The sequence below is a fragment of the Balearica regulorum genome, chromosome W (assembly GCF_011004875.1).
Source record: "Balearica regulorum gibbericeps isolate bBalReg1 chromosome W, bBalReg1.pri, whole genome shotgun sequence".
Lineage (NCBI taxonomy): Eukaryota > Metazoa > Chordata > Aves > Gruiformes > Gruidae > Balearica > Balearica regulorum.
Window position 1 is genome coordinate 831,147 of NC_046219.1, and position 20,388 is coordinate 851,534.

The window sequence follows — 20,388 nt, forward strand, 5'->3', positions numbered from 1 at the left end:
AAGTAGCGGTGGCAGCCATGGCACGCATGCAAGGGATAGATCCTTGTATGACTGGATCTGATTGCATAAAGTAATATGCTACAGGCCTTGGTTGCGCACGCACACACCCCCTGCCCCATTCTTGTGTCAGTACCCCAGAGGCGGTTCCTTCTCTTTCATGTACGTATAAGGTAAAAGGTTTATCATCATTTGGAAGGCCAAGTGGGGGGGGCCGTAAACAAGGCTCATTTAAGTTTTTCAAAAAAGGCAATCATCTGGTCCACATTCCATTGCAAGGGTTCACCTTGATCTTGATGCATACTGTTGAGGAGTGGCTTTGCTAATTCTCCAAAAGCAGCAATCCATGGTCTACAAAATCCTACAGTTCCTAAAAAGGCTTGCATCTGGGTTTTTTTTAGTTTGTGGCCAGGGTACAGTTTGGATTGCTTGGATGCCATCCAGAGATAAAAGTTGAGTTCCTTCTAAGATATATCCCAAATATTCCACTTTTGCTTTACAGAATTGGAGTTTATAAGGAGAAACTTTGTGACCTTTATCAGCCAATGCAGTCAATAGCACTAGAGTATCAATTTTGCCTGTGTGGGAGTCGGGACTAGTAAATCATCAACATACTGTATCAGTACAGATTGCCCTGGAAGTTTTACATCCTGTAAATCTTTGACCAATATCCGAGAAAAAATAGTCAGCAATCCTGCGAATCCTTGAGGTAATCGGGTCCAAGGAAGTTTCCCCGACATCCATGTAAAGGCAAAAATATCTTGGGAATCCGGGTGAATGGGGTTGCTAGAAAATGCTGCGCATAAATCAATTCCAGTATAAAATTTAGAATTTGAGGGGATTAAGGTGATAATAGTTGATGGATGGGGCACTATTGGGTGGCGTATTTTTACGCACTTGTTGCTGGTTCTTTAATCCTGTACGAATTGGTAGAGAGGTTTCCCCTCTGGGCCTAGTTTAGGTTATTTAATGGGTAGAATGGGGGTGTTACATGGTGATTGGCATTCTTTTAATATTCCTTGGCATAAAAAGCTTTGGATTAGGGGTAATACCCCTTCACTGGCTTCATGAGGCAATGCGTATTGTTTGAGTGAAGGTGGAGGACCCTTCTTATTTCATTGGATAACAGGTTTTGTGGATTTTAGGGACCCTACTTCAGTGTGATCTCACTCCCAGATATGGGGCGGGAGGTTTTGCAGTTCTTTTGGTAGGGTGAAGTCTCTAGGGCTTTTCCTGTAATGCAGCAACTAATTTAGATAAATTCTTGATAGGTGTCTGGAGCCGCATGCCCTGGGGGGAGCAGTTTAAATTTGCCTGCAATTTGCAGAGTAAATCTCTCCCTAATAAATTTGTTGGGCTGTTTTCAAGTAGTATAAAGGAATGTGTAACTGATAAGGGCCCTACCTGAAGGGGCATCTCTTCTAACAGTGGTATGTGTTGGGGACTTCCTTCAATTCCCATGATATATTTTTGTCCCACTGTGTCAATGTTTTATGGTCGTATGTTTAGAGTCGAATGCATAGCGCCTGTATCTACTAGGCACAACTAATCTCCCACATACACTTTAAGGGTCACTTGGAGTTCTCATTGTGTTTTTACGGTGTTTTAAATCATGTGGGCATTACTCATGGTTGCTGCATTATAGATTCCTAGTAACTGTCAATCTTGAGTAGTCTTGGGTATTATTATATCCTTGTGCGGGGCTAGAACCCAGGAGTCACGGTTAAACTGGGCATAGCTGGTGGTGTCAAAGAAAAAAATCGGGGTTTATAGGGGTAAGCTTTTTCCAGTGTCCTAATTGCTTGTAATAGTTCAATCATTAGGGCTGAAAGGAACACGAACAGAACCTCAGGTCAGATGTCTGGGAACCTGCCTGGGTCCCACTACAACTTGTTTTAGAGGAACCTGGACCTCTGGTGCACTAGGTGACCTGGGGTCCTCAAAGTTAGGAGAAATCATGGATGTTTGGTTTGTAAAAATTCCCTGTTTGTCTGACCTTGATGGTTGAGCGGATGGGGACATTTCTTTCACCAGGCATAATTATTCCAGATAGACCAATAATCCATCTGTCCCAGGAACAAAGGAGCAACTTTGGCAAAATCTGGTGTTCAGAACATGCTGAGTACCTGTGGTGGGTGCTGGCAGGTAAGCCCCATCCAGTCACTTGCTTACTCCCCACAGTGGGATTGGAGAGAGAATCAGAAGGGCAATAGCAAGAAAACTTGTGGGTTGAGATAAAGACAGTTTAATAACTGAAGTAAAGGTTCACATGCAAGCAAAGCAAAATAAGGATTTCATTCACTACTTCCCAGCTGCAGACAGATGTTTAGCCACTTTCCAGGAAAGCAGGATTGTAATGTAATGGTTGCTTGGGAAGACAAACGCCATAATCACAAATGTGCCCCCCTTCCTATCCCTTTCCTTGAATTTTTATTGTTGAGCATGATATCATATGGTATGGAATATTCCTTTGGTTACTTGGGCAAACACTGTTTGGCAGTATTTAAAACATTGGTGTGTTATCATCAACACTGTTTTGGTCACAAATCCAAAATAAAGCACTATATGAGCTACTGTGAAAAAACCAGACCCAGTACAATCTCTACCCCTTATTCCATAGCATTTATTTCATGCTCAGATCCCACACTATCCAATACATCCTCATTAACCACCACCCCCCTTCCGTCCTTTGATATAATATGCAGATATCATTCCCTTAGTCTATGGACCACCCTTGTAAAATGTCCACAAATGTCCATAAAATGTCTGCAATATGTCCATTGAGTTCATTTAGTCCATGACTTTGGGCTCCATCTCTTATGGTGGTCAATCAGGACAGGAGAGGTAATGTGTTGCGTGGAGTTACTGGGCACCAAAGCCAGCTCAGGTCAGGTCCACTGCTGCACTTGCACTGCTGCTTATAATGCTTGTCCTCCATTGGTTCAGGCATTTCCTGCTATAGTAATTCCTATAACATACAACTCAAATCATGAGTTACAAGAATTTTAAGGTATATAATTTACAGTCTCCACCCCTTGTCCCTTTGGAGCAGTTTAACATTGCAATGAACTCCACCCCTTGCCCCTGCTCCACTGTGGGCTTATCCATGGGCCACAGTCACTTCAGGGGCATACCTGCTCTGACATGAACTTATTTATGGGCCACTAATCCCTTTGGGGTGCATCTGTATCACAATCTGTAAGGGTACGTACCCCTCAGGTAAAGATCGTGATGGTGGGCTCATAGGATTCTGTAATACACAAGTACACAGAGGGTTTATTCCTTAAATGTCTTTATTACAAATTACTACAAATTATTATTAGTAAAGTAAGTATAATTATGAGTAGTAAAGCAAGTATATATTACAAATTACTACAAAATTACTACCAGAAAAACAAGTATATATTGAAATACCGAAATATTACAAGTTGCCACAATAAAGCAAGTATATACTTATGATTAATTACTTATATGTGCATGTATATATATATTATTCAAAGTATTACCAGTACAGTGCTCATCAAACTGCTCCCAAGAGTGGGGCCACTTGACAATGGACAAAGTCTCACTTCAAAGATGATCCGCATCACAGAGTTTGGAGTCAGCCAGGTGTTCCTGGTGAGGGTCCAATCTGTCCAAGAGATTGTGGAGAGAAGTTCACACAGGGGAAGTTTTTGGAGAGAGGCTCCATTTTGGGTAGAAAGCAAGTCATTTTTATATGGTAGAGACATATGAGAATGTAGGACACCACCACCCAGAGCAGCCAATAGATGTTGCTAACTTCTATTTTTCACCTGGAATAGGCAATAGATAGTTTTCTATTTACTCAGACCAATTTTTGCTTTTCCAAATGGTTTTTCTGTTCTTTCAGCTGAAACAGCCAATAGCTGTCACTAATTCCTACTTTCTCAGGATGTTTTCCATCTTTCCTGACTATTTTTCACCTTTCCAGACAATAAGTTTGTTCTTGCACTTTCTTGGTTTTGTGTTTATCAAGGTTATGTCAGGATGTCACCGATTTTTAGGTACCCAGCTGCACCTCAAGGATGTCATCTGTGCTTCTCAGGGATGCTTCTGGTTCCCAGACTGGGTTTTAAGGCTAGCAGTTCCCAGGCTGGCAGACATTTTCTCTGTCAGTATTTCAGCAGGCATCTTCTTCTGTTCAGTATTTTTCCCATTATAACCAAGTCGCCTTTATGGCTTCTCCCATCACTCTACCCCTTACACCTACAACCACTTATGGATCACTAGGAGTCAGGCTACACCATATCTGATGTATCTCTCTTGCCTCCTAATATGTGAGGTGGAGGAGACATATTAGCATTAGGCCCAACATTGTTGTAACTCATGAGAGAGTTTGTCATTTGAGATACGAGTATACAGTACCAGCTTAGATAAAAGTGATATGCACAGCGATTTGATACAAGACACAATACAGAAAAGTCCAAATCCTACAACTAGAATTAGAGCTAATATAATTAAAATGTGCTGTGCCCACGCTCCAAAGTCTGGTAGCCAAGACCATAGCCATGACCAGTCAGCTGACAGACCCCTCCGAGCAGAGATTGTTCTCAAGCTATTTGGTGAAAGGTATGGACGTGTTGCTGAACGATATTTACATTGTATTTGATTTTTTTTAGATTTAGATACTACAAAAGGTAGTATTTTTTAGCAAACAAACATCTCCTTGTGAGGCTAAAAGATAGTCTAAGGCCTAGCGATTTTGAATAGCTAATTGTGAGAGCGAATTAATTTCAGACTGTAGATTCTTTAAAGCATCTATAGTAGCATTTTGGGCAATATTTCAAGTATAGCGGAAATGTTAACAATAGCTTGTTCTAATTCAGCAACACCCAAGTTTGGAAACAGTGCACATCATTCATAAAAACTTGTGAAATATAGTCAGTCTTGTTACTAAGGGGTTAGACACTCCATCCTTATTATGTACAGGATAATGGTTGTGTAGAAAGTTAAATATTAAATCTTTGGATGGAAATGCATAGGGAGCAAGATGTGGTATGGTACAAGTGCCTGCCCATTGTGGTGGTAGACTCTTATAGGCATTAGTGCCACAAAGCCAGAACCATTCAGGTATTAAAATGGTAGGCCACCAGAGTTATTGTGATGTTGGCAAAATGAATACCATGGATTGGAAGGACAATTGAATTTTATTAAGCACGTTTGGCTTAATTGAATTGTTTGAAAGGTGTTGCAATCTATACAGCCAGATATGTTGTTTGGGATGTGTGTGTCCCAATTATTGTTAGTACTCAGCCAACCATTACTCTGTAGACTATAGCATGTAGAATTAGGACCGGTGAAATTATAATATCTTTGGCAATTCATGTTATTAACTTTTCATATAAGATTCCAGCATTCCAAACCATAAAAATACCTTTGTTTGTAATTGCTGATTCATTATTACAGGTCCATGAGGTTTTTAGGTCAGAATCAATACAAACTTGTATTCTGTTAAATTGAAACCACGATTTGGTTTGATTATAATGCAGAATGTAATTACAATTACTTATCTTCCTCACCCAAGTTGAATTTGTGCTTTGGGTCATCATAATGCACCATGGGACCTTATTGTATGTATGTGCTTCAAAAGGTTGTTGTCAATAATCTGGGATGCTGGGAAGTAAGTATGCCAAATTAAGTTGATACCAAGATGCTTCTGGGATAGGTTCTGCTAACCATCAAAACTTGGCATCTAGCGTGGTATAAGCAATAACAACAATTCAATTCATTACTCACTTGAGAAATTGCATTCATAAATTGAATAATGTAATTGCTATTCCATCCCTGGGATAAGGGAACAAGCATTATTGTAATTACTACATATGACCCAATGATTATGTATATATAATAACAATTACAAGAAGAAAAGAAAATTGCTCACAGCGTTGTTTCATTTCATGTCAAATTGCCAAACAATCAGCATGCTGAATAAGATAGGACTAAAATCTAGGGAAGATAATCTGAGTTTCTGGTTACTGATGTTGCAGTTAGGCTAACCTGAAAGAAAACACAAAAAAAATGCTTCCTTCCTTTTGGATATTAGGTAGCTCAGAAACAAGATGTTCATTACCCAGATGATCAAGCACCTTCCCTTAATTTTTCATCTTTCAGCTGTCCAGTATGGGAGCCACTGAGCGACCCCAACCCATACCTCATGGGAATCAGTATATATTGTGTTGGTGCCCTGTTCAGCAGCTAACACTGCTGCTTGGAACTCAGCCAATTGAGCTGATCCATCTATCATCTCTTGTGTTGTAGCAACCTGCTCTGGTGTTAGCTTATCCACAGGCTAAAGTCCCTTCAACTTGAGTTTACACTGGCGTTCCAGCCTGTCCAGTACAGCAGCACATGAAGAGCAGCAATGCCCTGGTCATCTGCCAGCCCAGGCACATCGCCATTGTTGTTATCAAAATGTTCCCAGGCACAGCACAGTAAGATGATAAGCAGTACAGCAAACAGCAAAACCAAAAAGCAGCCACTAACAAGTACTAGACTCTAATATACAGCAAAGCAAGAAAGCCCCATGGCAAACCCAGGAGCCTGTCAATTAGTAGCTAAACAGCTATAACAGCTATAAATTCAGTCTGGCACATTCCAATCAAATCTGTTATCTCACACCGCTTGTGCCCCACATTGGGTACCAAAAAGGACTGTGGTGGGTTGACCCTGGCTGGCAGGTAAGCCTCTACCCAGTTGCTTGCTCACTCCTCCTAGCGGGATGTGGGAAGACAATTGGAAGGGCAAAAGCAAGTAAACTCATGGGTTGAGATAAAATGTTTAATAGGTAAACCAAAAGCTGCATGCACAAGCAAAGCAAAATAAGGAATTTATTCACTACTTCCCAGATGCAGGCAGATGTTTAGCCACTTTCCTGGAAAGCAGGGCTTCAGCACATGTAACAGTTACTTGGGAAGACAAATGTCATGACTCCGAATGTGTGTGTGTCCCTTCCCCCTCCTTTCCATGAGCTTTTATTGCTGAGCATGATGTCATATGGTACGGAATATCCCTTTGGTCAGTTTGGATCAGCTGTCCCGACTGTGTCCTCTCCCAACTTCTTGTACCCCCCCAGCCTACTCACTGATAGGGGCAGCATGAGAAACAGAAGGCAGCCTTGACACTGTGTAAGCACTGTTCAGCAATAGCTAAAACATTGGTGTGTTATCAACACTGGTTTGTTCACAAATCCAAAACATAGCCCCATACGAGCTATGATGAAGAAAATGAACTCTATCCCAGCCAAAACCAGTACATCCATTTTTACACTTTATGTTGGGCTGATCCACATATATGCTTCCCTCCTACCCCCATACTTGTCTGGCTAGCTCAGGAAGACATTACTTTCTACTAATTATCTCAGGGAAAGCTGTTTACACAACCTGATGACCCACTATAACAGCAGTATAGCTAAAACAAAGGTTACTCTCCAGTCCTCCTTGTGTTGATGTAAGTTCAACTTTCTTCAGGATAATTGGTGGTCAGTCCTTACATTCTTCCCTGAGCTCATCATTCTTGCTCATCTCCTCTGAACCTTCTTCCACTGTACCAGCACATTGATCGGTCACAGTGACCCAACAAGTTCTCTACTGGAATTGAAACTTGAAGAGAGTCCCTGTTTGGGAGCAGATTCCTCTCCCTGTTGCGCTGGGCTCAGCTGTCAGGCAGTTCTCAGAGAAGACAATCATTTTGTCCTCCAAAGATGCTCTATTAGGAGAGGCTGAGGAAACTGGGCTTGTTCAGCCTGGAGAACAGAAGGCTTTGGGGAGACCTAATAGCAGCCTTTGAATATCTATGAGGAGGTCATCAAGAAGGTGGAGCCAGGCTCTTCACAGTGGTTCATGGAAGGAGGATGAGAGACAATGGGCATAAATTATAACAAGAGACATTCAGACTGGATATAAAAAAACCTTTGTCATCATGATGGCAGTCGAATAGTGGAACAGGTTGCCGAGAGAGATTGTACAATCTCTATTCTTAGAGGTTTTCAAGCCCTGACTAGATAAAACTGTTGGGTATTTTTTATTGCACCACTTGAGGCAAATTGAACACATGTTTGTGCTTAAATATAGAAAGATTTAATGAACAATGCATTGGACAGAGTCCTACCACCATAAGTGGTTCTACAAGGAGTCTGCAAAGATGCAGCACAAGCCAATTCATTCTATACACTTGCACCAGCACCAATCATTGCAGCCTCGGCATCAGGTGCCTTAATCTGGTGTTTGGTTCATATCCCTTCCCCCCCTCCCCCCTAGCAATTTAGGTTGTCTTGCCCTCCTTGCTAGATCATTCCTTGATCATGAAATACCATTGTTGAGCAGTTAGTTAGAATTTGATTTTCCCCTTCAAAACCCTGAGCAACCTGCTCTGACCTCATAGTTGACCCTGCTTTGAACATGAGGTTGGACTAGAGACCTCCTGAGATCACTTCAAACATGAATTATCCTATGATCCATAAATTTACAAAATGACATTTTATAACACTTGGAGTTCCCATAAATAGCATTCTGCAGGAGGTTACTGGCCCTACACACTTGTACTGAGTGCGCTCCTATCACTGGCTGTCATTCCTAGAAAAATGACCTGTGAAGTGTTATCCAAGAGACACTGCAGTGCCAGCAAATCAGGATATAGTCTTGTGATGGCATTGTGCAGAATATACAAGCACAATACACTGACGCTCAACAGAGGTACAAGGCAGAGTTTAAAGGATCATAATAGATATGTGTGGGGAGTGGCTGAGATATAGAGCAGATCACTTGGAATTACATATTTCTTCCCCATTTATTTTACTGCAAAATAAGCATCTAAATCCCTAATCCCTAAATCCCTAATGCTACTGTATTGGATCTGAGATGGAGTTAATTTTCCCAATAGCAGTCCTCATAGTGCTGTGCTTTGTATTGGTGGCTAGCAAGGTGTGGATAAAACCCCAGTGTTTTGGCTATTACTGAGCAGTGCTGGCACAGCATTAAGGCTGTCTCTCCAACATTTTCCCCTCCCTCACCAGTAGGCTGGGGGTGGGCAAGATCTTGGGAGGGGACATAGCCAGGACAGCTGACCCAAACTGATCAAAGGGAGTGTATTGGGTTTGCATGGCAAGGTTTTGGTTGGGGGGGGGCTATAGGGGTGGCTTCTGTGAGAAGCTGCTAGAAGCTTCCCCTGTGTCTGATAGAGCCAGTGCCAGCCGGCTCCAAAACGGACCCGCCGCTGGCCAAGGCCAAGCCAATCAGCGCCTCTGTGATAACATATTTAAGAAGGGAAAAAAAAACAACTTAGGGAGAGCTTTTGCAGCTGGAGAGAGGAGTGAGAAGATGTAAGAAACTCTGCAGACACCGAGGTCAGTGCAGAAGGAGGGGGAGGAGGTGCTCCAGGCGCCGGAGCAGAGATCCCCCTGCAGCCCGTGGTGAAGACCATGGTGAGGCAGGCTGTTCCCCCTGCAGCCCATGGAGGAAGGATGAGGGGGTGTAGAGATTCCACCTGCAGCCCGTGGAGGACCCCACGCCGGAGCAGGTGGAGGCACCTGAAGGAGGCTGTGGCCCCGTGGGAAGCCCGCGCTGGAGCAAGCTCCTGGCAGGACCTGTGGATCCATGGAGAGAGGAGCCCACGCCAGAGCAGGTTTGCTGACAGGACTTGTGACCCCGTGGGGGACCCACGCTGGAGCAGTTTGCTCCTGAAGGTCTGCACCCCGTGGGAGAGACTCAAGTTGGAGAAGGCCGTGAAGGACTGTCTCCCGTGAGAGGGACTCCATGCTGGAGCAGGGGAACGATGAGAGGAGTCCTCCCCCTGAGGATGAAGAAGTGGCAGAAACACCGCATGATGAACTGACCGTAACCCCCATTCCCCGTCCCCTGTGCTGCTGAGGGGGGACGGAGGTTGAAACCAGTAATGAAGTTGAGCCCGGGAAGATGGGAGGGGTGGGGGGAGGTGTTTTAAGATTTGGTTTTATTTCTCATTGCTCTAGTCTGTTTGGCTTGGTAATAAATTAGATGAATTTCCTCTCTAGGTTCAGTCTGTTTTGCTCGTGACGATAATTAGTGAGTGATCTCTCCCTGTCCTTATCTTGACCCACAAGCATTTCGTTATACCTTTTCTCCCCTGTCTAGTGAAGGAGGGGGAGTGATAGAGTGGCTCTGGTGGGCACCTGGCCTCCAGCCAGGGTCAACCCACCACAGGGAGATTCCATACCATATGACATCTGCTCAGCAATAAAAGCTAAGAGAAAGGAAGAGGAAGTGGGAGCATTCATTATTTACGACGTTTGTCTTCTGGAGCAACCACTATGTGTACTGAAGCCCTGCTTCCCGGGAAGTGGCCAGACATCGCCTGCTGATGGGAAGTAGAGAATAAATCATTTGGTTTTCCTTTGCTTCCACGCGCGGCCTTTTGCTTTATTAAACTGCCTTTATCTTGACCCACAAGTTTTTTTCCATCTTATTTTTCTCTCCTTCCTGTCCTGCTGAGAATGGGAGTGGTAGAGCAGCTTGGTGGACACCTGGCATCCAGCCAAGGTCAACCCAGCACAGATACTTAGTGTTTTTTGTTCACCAGACTATAACATTTCAGTCTTTAATTTTATTGTTATTCATATCCCCAAAGCCCTGTAGACTCTGGTAACATCTCATTAATACAAAGGAAAATGGAATATCCTCCTTGGTTCAACCTGTTGCATGGGACAAGTTAGAATAATGCTACTTTCAAGATGGTGACTGGTCCATAGCCTTCATCTTGTGCTAAGGGACTAATTTCCTTGGGGTGCTTATGGCATACTTTACTGTCTTGGTGAACCAGGGCTGCTAGGAGGAACTGTTCTGCATTGTATGCTGACAGCTGACTGCTAGCAGAGACTTCCACCTCTATGTCCAGGAACTGAGGCTCTGTTGCTCAAAACTATGCACCTCATTTTCCTCTCCATGAAAGAGGGGGGATAGTGCTTCTCTACCCTTGTAAAACAAATGATGAGCAATAGCTGAAAAGTGTTGAAATCACTTGAATGTCTTGCAGTGATATTGAAAGATGCCAGTTTGATCAATTTGAAATTCTGGCCTGTACAGTAAGTCTCACTGTGTATAGTGCATAGATTATTCCACTAGCACCACAGGTTCTGTGAAGTCTGTAGAGGGAACAAAAGGAGTAAAGAAACAAAGCTCCTTGAGGGTGCTGGACACAGGCTCAGTAGGTGTAGGCTAAACCCCAACACAGTGCTAGAATTTCTCTCTCTTCAGTATAAGCAAGGCATTCTTCAAGTAGTCTGGCATTTGGACAGGATTCTGCACTTGTATAGGTATGAAGTCCCAGACCATCAGAGGTGAAAACTACTCTAGGCACTTGTCCATGTTCTCTCACATGCCTTGCCACCCATTAATCGACTGCCTCAGGGAACATCCCTGTGTGGCATTCCCAGCTGTTTGGTTAACCTTAGGAAAAGCCAAAATCAGGCTCATGGCACACATCAATATGAGCATTCTGGCTATGCAGAGATGTTCAAGAAACTGAAGAGCCATTAAAACAAGGTTGGAAACATCTACCATACAAGAGAAGAAGGTGGGGTGCCATTTTTCATTTTCCCCAAAAAGTGGATTTTGGAGAAGAGAAGAAAGGTGCAATTGTTATTTGTCTCCATTAGATGGTTCCCAGATTACTGGGACCACAGCAATGCAGAAGCCAAATACCAGATTAGGCTCAAGGCCAGTGCTTTTATCATAGCTCTCCCAGTGTTGTGAGTTAACCTCAGTCAGCAGCAAAGCACCACAAAGACACTTGCTCACTTTGCCCCTGCTGAGCAGGACAGATGAGAAAATAGGAAGAAAAAAAGCAAGAAAATTCATCGGTCGAGATAAAAGTAGTTTAATAAGTGAAGGAAAAATAAAAGTAAAAGCAAACTAAGTGATACAAAGGCAATCACTCACCCCCTCCCACAAGTAGACCAATGCCCAGACAATATTCAAGCAATGGCTACTGTGGTGAGTTGACCTTGGCTTGCTGCCAGGTTCCCACCAAGCTATTCTGTCACTACTTGTTCTCAACTGGACAGGGGGAGAAAATATGATGAAAGGCTCATAGGTTGAGATACGGACAGGGATATCATTCAGCAATTATGGTCACAGGCAAAACAGACTCAGCTTGGGGAAATTAATTTAATTTATTGTAGATCAAATCAGAGTAGGATAATGAGAAATTAGAACAAATCTAAAAAAACCATCTCCCCCCCCACCCCTCCCTTCTTCCCAAGATCAGCTTCATTCCCTACTTCCTCCTCTCCCTGAGTGGCACAGAGGGATGGGGAATGGGAGTTGCAGTCAGTTCATAACACTTAATCTCTGCAGCTCTTTCCTCCTCACACTCTTCCTCTGCTACAGCGTGGGGTCCCACCCACGGGAGACAGTCCTTCATGTGTGTCCCAAAAGTGGGATCATTTACCCGGTGTGCAGTACGCCAATATACACACAGAGCAGAGGTATTTTATTTGTTTCATATCTGCACAGAGATGGGCGCTAGGTGGTAATTCCACAAAGCTAGCACACCACACACAGAATCTACCACATATTTATCTTGTTACAGGATTAGAAAAACCCGCCTAAATTTACGCTAAATGGTTATTAATTACCGCATCATCTACTATTGGTCAAACACTCCAATGGTTTGGAGCTTCACTCCTGAACAACTACAGGACCCTGATAAAGTGGTAGAATATTTAAGAGGAAAATGCTGTGGCTATTCCAAAGAGGCACAACTTACTGCCCTGTGCTGGGCCCTGGCCACTATCTACCAAACACTGCTTGATAGTAGACAGCACCATCCGGGGGAAGAGAGGGAAAACAGCGACAGGCACTGTGGCTACTCAAACCCCAGTGATAGACAGTGCAGCTGAACAAAAAAACCCAACACATGCCGGTGTCAATCACCCCTACGCACAGGAAGGAATACACAAAAAAAATCAGTTAGCTTAGTGAGGGATGATGATGAACTGGGACCATCATGAGAACAGGAGGAAGAGGCAGAACCAAAGGTAATCACTCGATCCCTGTCCCTCAGTGAGCTGCGAGATATGAAAAAAGATTTCAGCCACCATCCAGGCGAGCACATTGTCGCCTGGCTGCTCTGATGCTGGGATAACGGGGCCAGTAGCCTGGAATTAGAGGGTAGGGAAGCCAAGCAGCTGGGATCCCTGTCCAGGGAAGGGGGCACTGACAAGGCGATTGGGAAAAAGAAACAAGCTCTCAGCCTCTGGAGGCAAATTCTTTCAAGCATGAGGGGAAAGAGAGCCCTTCAAAGAAGATCTTTTATGTCATCCAGGCAAGTGGACCACCATGGAATGAGGTATCCAGTACCTGAGGGAATCAGCCATGCGGGAGATGGTTTATTATGACCTGGACAACACACAGTTATCCACAGATCTTGATGAAGTCCAATGTACCCAACCCACATGGCAGACGTTTGTACGGAGTACACCATCGTCGTACACCAACTCACTGGCAGTAATGGACTGGAAAAGCAAAGAGGCACCAACAGTGGATGAAGTGGCTGGCCGACTCCAGCAATATGAAGAAAGTCTCTCTTCCTCCCTCGTCTCGGCTATGGAGAAACTGTCCCAGGAGGTCCAGCAACTCAAGGAGTACATGTCCTATTGTCCACCTGTACGGACCAGTATTAGGAGCAAGTGTTCCTCTGCTCAAGAGAGAGGATATAGAGGGTACACATCATGAGACACCCTGTGGTTTTACCTGCATGATCACAGAGAGGACATGAGGAAGGGGGATGGAAAACCTACCTTGACCCTAGAGGCACGAGTACATGAGTTGCAACGCAAAACAATCACAAAAGGGGATTCTTCCAGGAAAAATGTTGCTCCAGTTTCCAGTGGGCAGTCCTCTAGACGGAGTGGAAGGCCTACTCGAACTTATGATCCTCTTGAAGGGACCTCTAAGTCATTTTTGTACATGAACATTGAATACAATGAGCAGGATTAGAGAGGCCCTGCCTCCAGCCAGGTGGAGGAAAGGGACAATCGGGTTTATTGGACTGTGTGGATCCGATGGCCTGGCACGTCAGATCCACAGGAGTACAAGGCCCTAGTGGACACTGGTGCACAGTGTACTTTAATGCCATCGAACTACGAAGGGGTGGAACCGATATCTATTTCTGGAGTGACAGGGGGATCCCAACAGTTGACTGTACTGGAGGCCGAAGTGAGTCTAACTGGGAATGAGTGGGAAAAGCACCTCATTGTGACTGGCCCAGAGGCTCCGTGCATCCTTGGCATAGACTGTCTCTGGAGAGGATATTTCAAGGACTCCAGAGGGTACTGATGAACTTTTGTATACCTTCATCGGTATGCTGGTTTTGGCTGGGATAGAGTTAATTTTCTTCACAGTAGCAAGTATGAAGCTATGTTTTGGATTTGTGCTGGAAACAGTGTTGATAATATGTGGATGTTTTCATTATTGCTGAGCAGTGCTTACACAGAGTCAAGGCCTTTTCTGCTTCTCACACCTCCCCACCACTGAGTAGGCTGGGGGTGCACAAGAAGTTGGGAGGAGACACAGACAGGACAGCTGACCCACACTGACCAAAGGGATATTCTGTACCATATGACATCATGCTCAGCATATAAAGATGGGGGGAGAAGGAAGAGGGGGACATTCGGAGTTATGGTGTTTGTCTTCCCAAGTAACTGTTATGCATGATGGAGCCCTGCTTTCCTGGAGATGGCTGAACACCTGATTGCCAATGGGAAGTGGTGAATGAATTCCTTGTTTTGCTTTGCTTGCATGTGCAGTTTTTCCTTTACCTATTAAACTGTCTTTATCTCAACTCATGAGTGTTCTCACTTTCACTCTTCCCATTCTCTCCCCCATCCCATTGTGGGGGGAATGAGCAAGCGGCTGCGTGGTACTTAGTTGCCGGCTGGGGCATAACCACAACATGTGGAAATGGAGAAAACTGAAGACTTGTCTACTTTGCCTGGTCTCACGGAGGACCCTTCTGTTGTGTGGTTGCTCAGGGTCAAAGCACAACAGGTGCCAATCGATACCACAACGGTGCACTGGTGGCAATATCGCACCAACCGAGACTCCCTGATTCCCATCCATAAGCTGATTAGTCGACTGCAGAGCCAAGGAGTGATCAGCTGAACTGCCTCACCCTTTAACAGTCAAGTGGGAAAGTCTAATGGAGAGTGGAGAATGACAGTAGACTACCATGACCTGAATGAAGTCATGCCACTGCTGAGTGCTGCCATGCCGGCCATGCTAGAAATTCAATACGAATTGGAGTCAAAGGCAGCCAAGTGGTATGCCACAAGTGATATTGCGAATCCATTTTTTTCAGTCCTTTTGGCAGCAGAGTGCAGGTCGCAGTTTGCTTTCCCTTGGAGGAGCATCCAGTACACCTGAAATTGACTGCTCCAGGGGTGGAAACACAGCCTCACCATTTGCCATGGACTGATCCAGAATGCATGGGAACAGGGTGAAGCTCCAGAGCACCTGTAGTATATTGACAATATCATCTGTGGGGCAACAGAGCAGGAGAAGTCTATGAGAAAGGGAAGAAAATAAGTAAAATCCTTCTGAGAGCCAGTTTTGCCATAAAAAAAAGTAGAGAGATCTGCACAAGAGAACCAGTATTTAGGAAAAAAATGGCAAGATGGGCATCGTCAGATCCCAATGGATGCGATCAACAAAATAGCAGCTATATCTCCACCAACTAGCAAAAAGGAAACACAGGCTTTCTTAGGCATTATGGGTTTCTGGAGAACACATATCCCAAATTACAGTCTGATTGTAAGCCCTCTCTATCAGGTGACCTGGAAGAAGAACGATTTCAAATGGGGCCTTGAGCATTGACAAGCCTTTGAACAAATCAAACAGGAAATAGTTCATGCAGTAGCCCTAGGGCCAATCCGAGCAGGTCCATATGATAAAAATGTGTTTTACATCACAGCTGAGGAGAATGGCCCTTCCTGGAGTCTCTGGCAGAAAGCACCAGGGGAGACTCGAGGTCAACCCCTGGGGTTTTAGAGTCGGGGATACAGAGGATCTGAAGCCCACTGTACTCCAACTGAAAAAGAGATATTGGCAGCATATGAAAGGGTTCGAGCTGCTTCAGAGGTGATTGGTACTGAAGCACAGCTCCTCCTGGCACCCCGACTGCCAGTGCTGGGCTGGATGTTCAAAGAGAGGGTCCTCTCTACACATCATGCAACTGATGCTACGTGGAGGAAGTGGGTCACACTAATTACACAGCGGGCTCGAATAGGAAACCCCAATCATTCAGAAATTCTGGAAGTGATCACGGACTGGCCAGAAGGCAAAGGTATTGGAATGTCACCGGAGGACAAGCTGATGCATGCTGAAGAGGCCCCACTGTATAATAAACTACCAGAAAATGAGAAGCAGCATGCCCTGTTCACTGATGGGTCCTGTTGCATTGTGGGAAAGCATCAAAGGTGGAAGGCTGCTGTATGGAGTCCTACATGATGAGTCACAGAAGCTGCTGAAGGAGAAGGTGAATTGAGCCAGTTTGCGGAAGTGAAAGCCATCCAGCTGGCTTTAGACATTGCTGATTGAGAAAAATGGCCAGTGCTCTACCTCTATACTGATTCATGGATGGTGGCAAATGGTTACAGCAGTGGAAGCAGAGCAACTGGCAGCGTAGAGGCAAACCCATCTGGGCTGCTGCATTGTGGCAAGATATTGCTGCCCGGCTAGAGAAGCTGGTTGTAAAAGTACGTCATGTAGATGTCCACATATCCAAGAGTTGGGCCACTGAGAAACATCAAAACAACGAGCAGATGTATCAGGCTGCTAAGATTGAAGTGGCTCAGGTGGATCTGGACTGGCAATGTAAGGGTGAATTGTTTATAGCTTGTTGGGCCCATGACACCTCAGGCCATCAAGGAAAGGATGCAACATATAGATGGGCTCGTGACCGAGGGGTGGACTTGATCATGGACACTATTGCACAGGTTATCCATAAATGTGAAACGTGCGCTGCAATCAAGCAAGCCAAGCAGTTAAAGCCTCTGTGGTATGGAGGATGATGGCTGAAATATAAATATGGGGAGGCCTGGCAGATTGACTACATCACACTTCCAGGACAGGATTAGAGCCACTCAGGAGGCTAATAATGCTGGACCTTATGGTGCACCCCAAGCAGGGAGACCCAACTATAGCGATCAGCCGATTCCCACCTGGAATGAGTTTGTACAAGAGATAGTGAATTATGGGTGCTGCATGGGTTGGATCGAACCGACCTCCAGGAAACCGCCAGAACCACCCCCTTGATGAGTTTGTCAGGTCCACACCACTAAGCTTAAACTAGAGTTCAAACCGAAGTATTGGTCGGTGCTGCTAGTACTAACATATTGGGATTTGATGTATTGCATGACAGAGTGTAGAAACTCCCCAATGGTTCAATCTGGAGTTTTGCTGGACAAGGTGATGGAGAAATAGCATGGCTTGAAGAGGATGAGCCTAAAGCTATATATTTATTAGAAATGTCTATACCTTTACCCCCATCAAAAATTACTAATGTAAAGCAGTACTCCCTGCCAGCAGCCGCACATTCGGGCATTGACAGGGTGATAACAGATTTGGAAAAAAGAGGTATTATCACTTGCACACGCTCCCCCTGTAATTCTCCTGTCTGGCTGGTAAAAAAGCCTAACGGACAGTGGCAGCTCACATTTGATTATAGGCAATTGAATACCAATACTGCACCTTTAACAGCAGCTGTATCAAACATTGCAGAAATAGTAACCCAAACTTGGGAAGTGAAAGATAGCTCCGGAAAACTCCATCGAATCAGTACTAGATGGATAGTACTCACCTTCTAACCTAATATCTGCCGGTCAAATCAAGATCGAGCACTTCTTTTGTGTTCACAGGTACTCCAAATGCCAGGAAATTGCACCAGGGATCATGGACTCCCCTATACCAATCTAACATGGCACACTGAAGAAGGGAAATATGTCCTACAATGGACCCCTAAGGGAAATGGAACCACAGATAATTGCAATATTACTAAACCACCACTACATTTTGAGACTAGTGGTGAAACAACTGGGATAATCTATCATCCTTCTGGGGACCAGTGCACCAACACACCATGGGGAATGCATATACCCAGGGTGTGGGGAGCATCCCAACATGGTGATTGGGATTATATGCAGACTACTGACTGGTGCATTGATTGGAATGGGGCCACTGGATTACCAGACAATCCCATACATGTTGGTGTCCAATATGCAAACCTTAATATTTTTCGCTTAGATAGTCCAAAACGCTATAACTGGAATTGTACTAAAGGTTATAATTGCAGTAGTTGAGAAGTTGAAATTCAGAGATTGGGCCCGATAGCTCAATCCCTCCAATTAGGTTGTATTTGTCGTAATTACACCACTTCAATCAATGACACTTGGTCTTATTTGACAAACAATGATACCCGTTCTGATATAATTTGTTCAAAACTCAGTATACCCTCTATGGGACACACTGTGTGGGTGAATAATCATAGAACCATAGAATCTTTAAGGTTGGAAAAGACCTCTAAGATCATCAAGTCCAACCATCAACCTAACACCACCATGTCTACTAGACCATGTCTCAAAGTGGCATGTCTACATGCTTTTTGAACACCTCCAGGGATGGTGACTCTATCACCTCTCTGGGGAGCCTGTTCCAATGTCTGACCACCCTTTCAGTGAAGAAATTTTTCCTAATATCCAACCTAAACCTCCCCTGGAGCAATTTGAGGCCATTTCCTCTTGTCCTATCGCTTGTTGCTTGGGAGAAGAGACCAACACCCACCTCACTACAACCTCCTTTCAGGGAGTTGTAGAGAGAGTATTAAGGTCTCCCCTCAGCCTCCTCTTCTCCAGGCTAAACAACCCCAGTTCCCTCAGCTGCTCCTCATCAGACTTGTTCTCCAGACCCTTCACCAGCTTTGTTGCCCTTCTCTGGACACGCTCCAGCACCTCAATGTCCTTCTTGTACTGAGGGGCCCAAAACTCAACACAGTGCTCGAGGTGCGGCCTCACCAGAGCCGAGTACAGGGGCACGATCACTTCCCTACTCCTGCTGGCCACACTATTCCTGATGCAAGCCAGGATGCTGTTGGCCTTCTTGGCCACCTGAGCACACTGCTGGCTCATGTTCAGCCAGCTGTCAACCAGCACCCCCAGGTCCTTTTCCTCCAGGCAGCTTTCCAGCCACTCTGCCCCAAGCCTGTAGCATTACATGGGGTTGTTGTGACTGAAGTACAGGACCCGGCACTTGGCCTTGTTAAACCTCATACAGTTGACCTCAGCCCATCGATCCAGCCTGTCCAGATCCCTCTGCAGAGCATTCCTACCCTCAAGCAGATCGACCCCCAACTTAGCATCATCCGCAAACTTACTGAGGGCGTACTCAATCCCCTCATCCAGATCATTGATGAAGATATTAAACAAGACCGGCCCCAAGACTGAGTCCTGGGGAACACTGCTTGTGACTGGCCGCCAACAGGTTTTAACTCTATTCACCACTACTCTCTGGGCTTGGCCTTCCAGAGATTGAACTTGGACCACAGACTTATCTGTGGAGGGCCAGCGACACCAACACACATTGGGACTGTTAACACTTTGTCCCCTCTGGAGGAAGCAACCACTTGTACCAGCTCTGTGGAGATGAATCAAAAGACAATTGGAAGACCCCTGGAAACACATGACAACAGGAACTGTGGTTGGATGGGTTCTGGAATCAATTTTCACACCTCAAATAACGGCATTCCAGAATCAAATGATGTCATATAACCTCACGGGACAGATTGAAGCATTGGCTAATGTAACTCGCGTCAGGTTGGAAGAATTGAATATGCAACTACAGGCTACATCGAAAATGGCATTACAGAACAGACTGACATTAGATTGGTTGTTATTGCATGAAAATGAAGTGTGTGAATACTTGAACTTAGCCAACAACATTTGCTGTATCCACATACCACATGTAACACAAAACCTTAATGAACAATTAGACCACATAAAGCGTGTAGCAATAGCAAGTAGGGACCTTAGAGGCAGCATGGAAGTAGGATGGTTGAACAAACTTTTACATGGTTTAGGATTCTCACTATCAGGATGACTTGCTGCTTTGCTGCAATTCATATTGATAGTAATCATTGTAGTTATTCTGTTTTGTATATTATTAGCTTGTGTCAAATCCATGCTAACCCGGGTGTTAATTTGTCAAGTATGCATGGTGCCTGGGTGGACCAAATTGGAGCTATGCCCAAGTAAAGAGAAAGAAACTTCAAACATAAGGGATACCCCCAAGAGAGACTTTATACAAACATGATCTGGCTCTCGAATCGAGTGACTATAGTCATGAGGTG

The 20,388-nt window shown here is 44.7% G+C and overlaps 1 long non-coding RNA gene across 4 annotated transcripts in view; it reads right to left on the reverse strand.

Moving 5' to 3' along the window:
* Positions 1 to 463: 463 nt before the first annotated feature.
* Positions 464 to 20,388, reverse strand: part of LOC142599236 (uncharacterized) — a 33,642-nt gene continuing 13,717 nt past the window's right edge. For 2 of the 4 annotated variants that reach the window (XR_012832860.1, XR_012832859.1), the window contains exons 2-4: positions 3,504 to 3,628; positions 3,210 to 3,247; positions 464 to 2,965 (exon numbers count right to left, since the gene is read on the reverse strand). This is a non-coding gene — a long non-coding RNA (uncharacterized LOC142599236). Of the gene's footprint in view, positions 2,966 to 3,209; positions 3,248 to 3,503; positions 3,629 to 11,927; positions 12,605 to 20,388 lie in introns of those variants that run through there. The other 2 variants (XR_012832862.1, XR_012832861.1) reach the window with 2 other exon arrangements.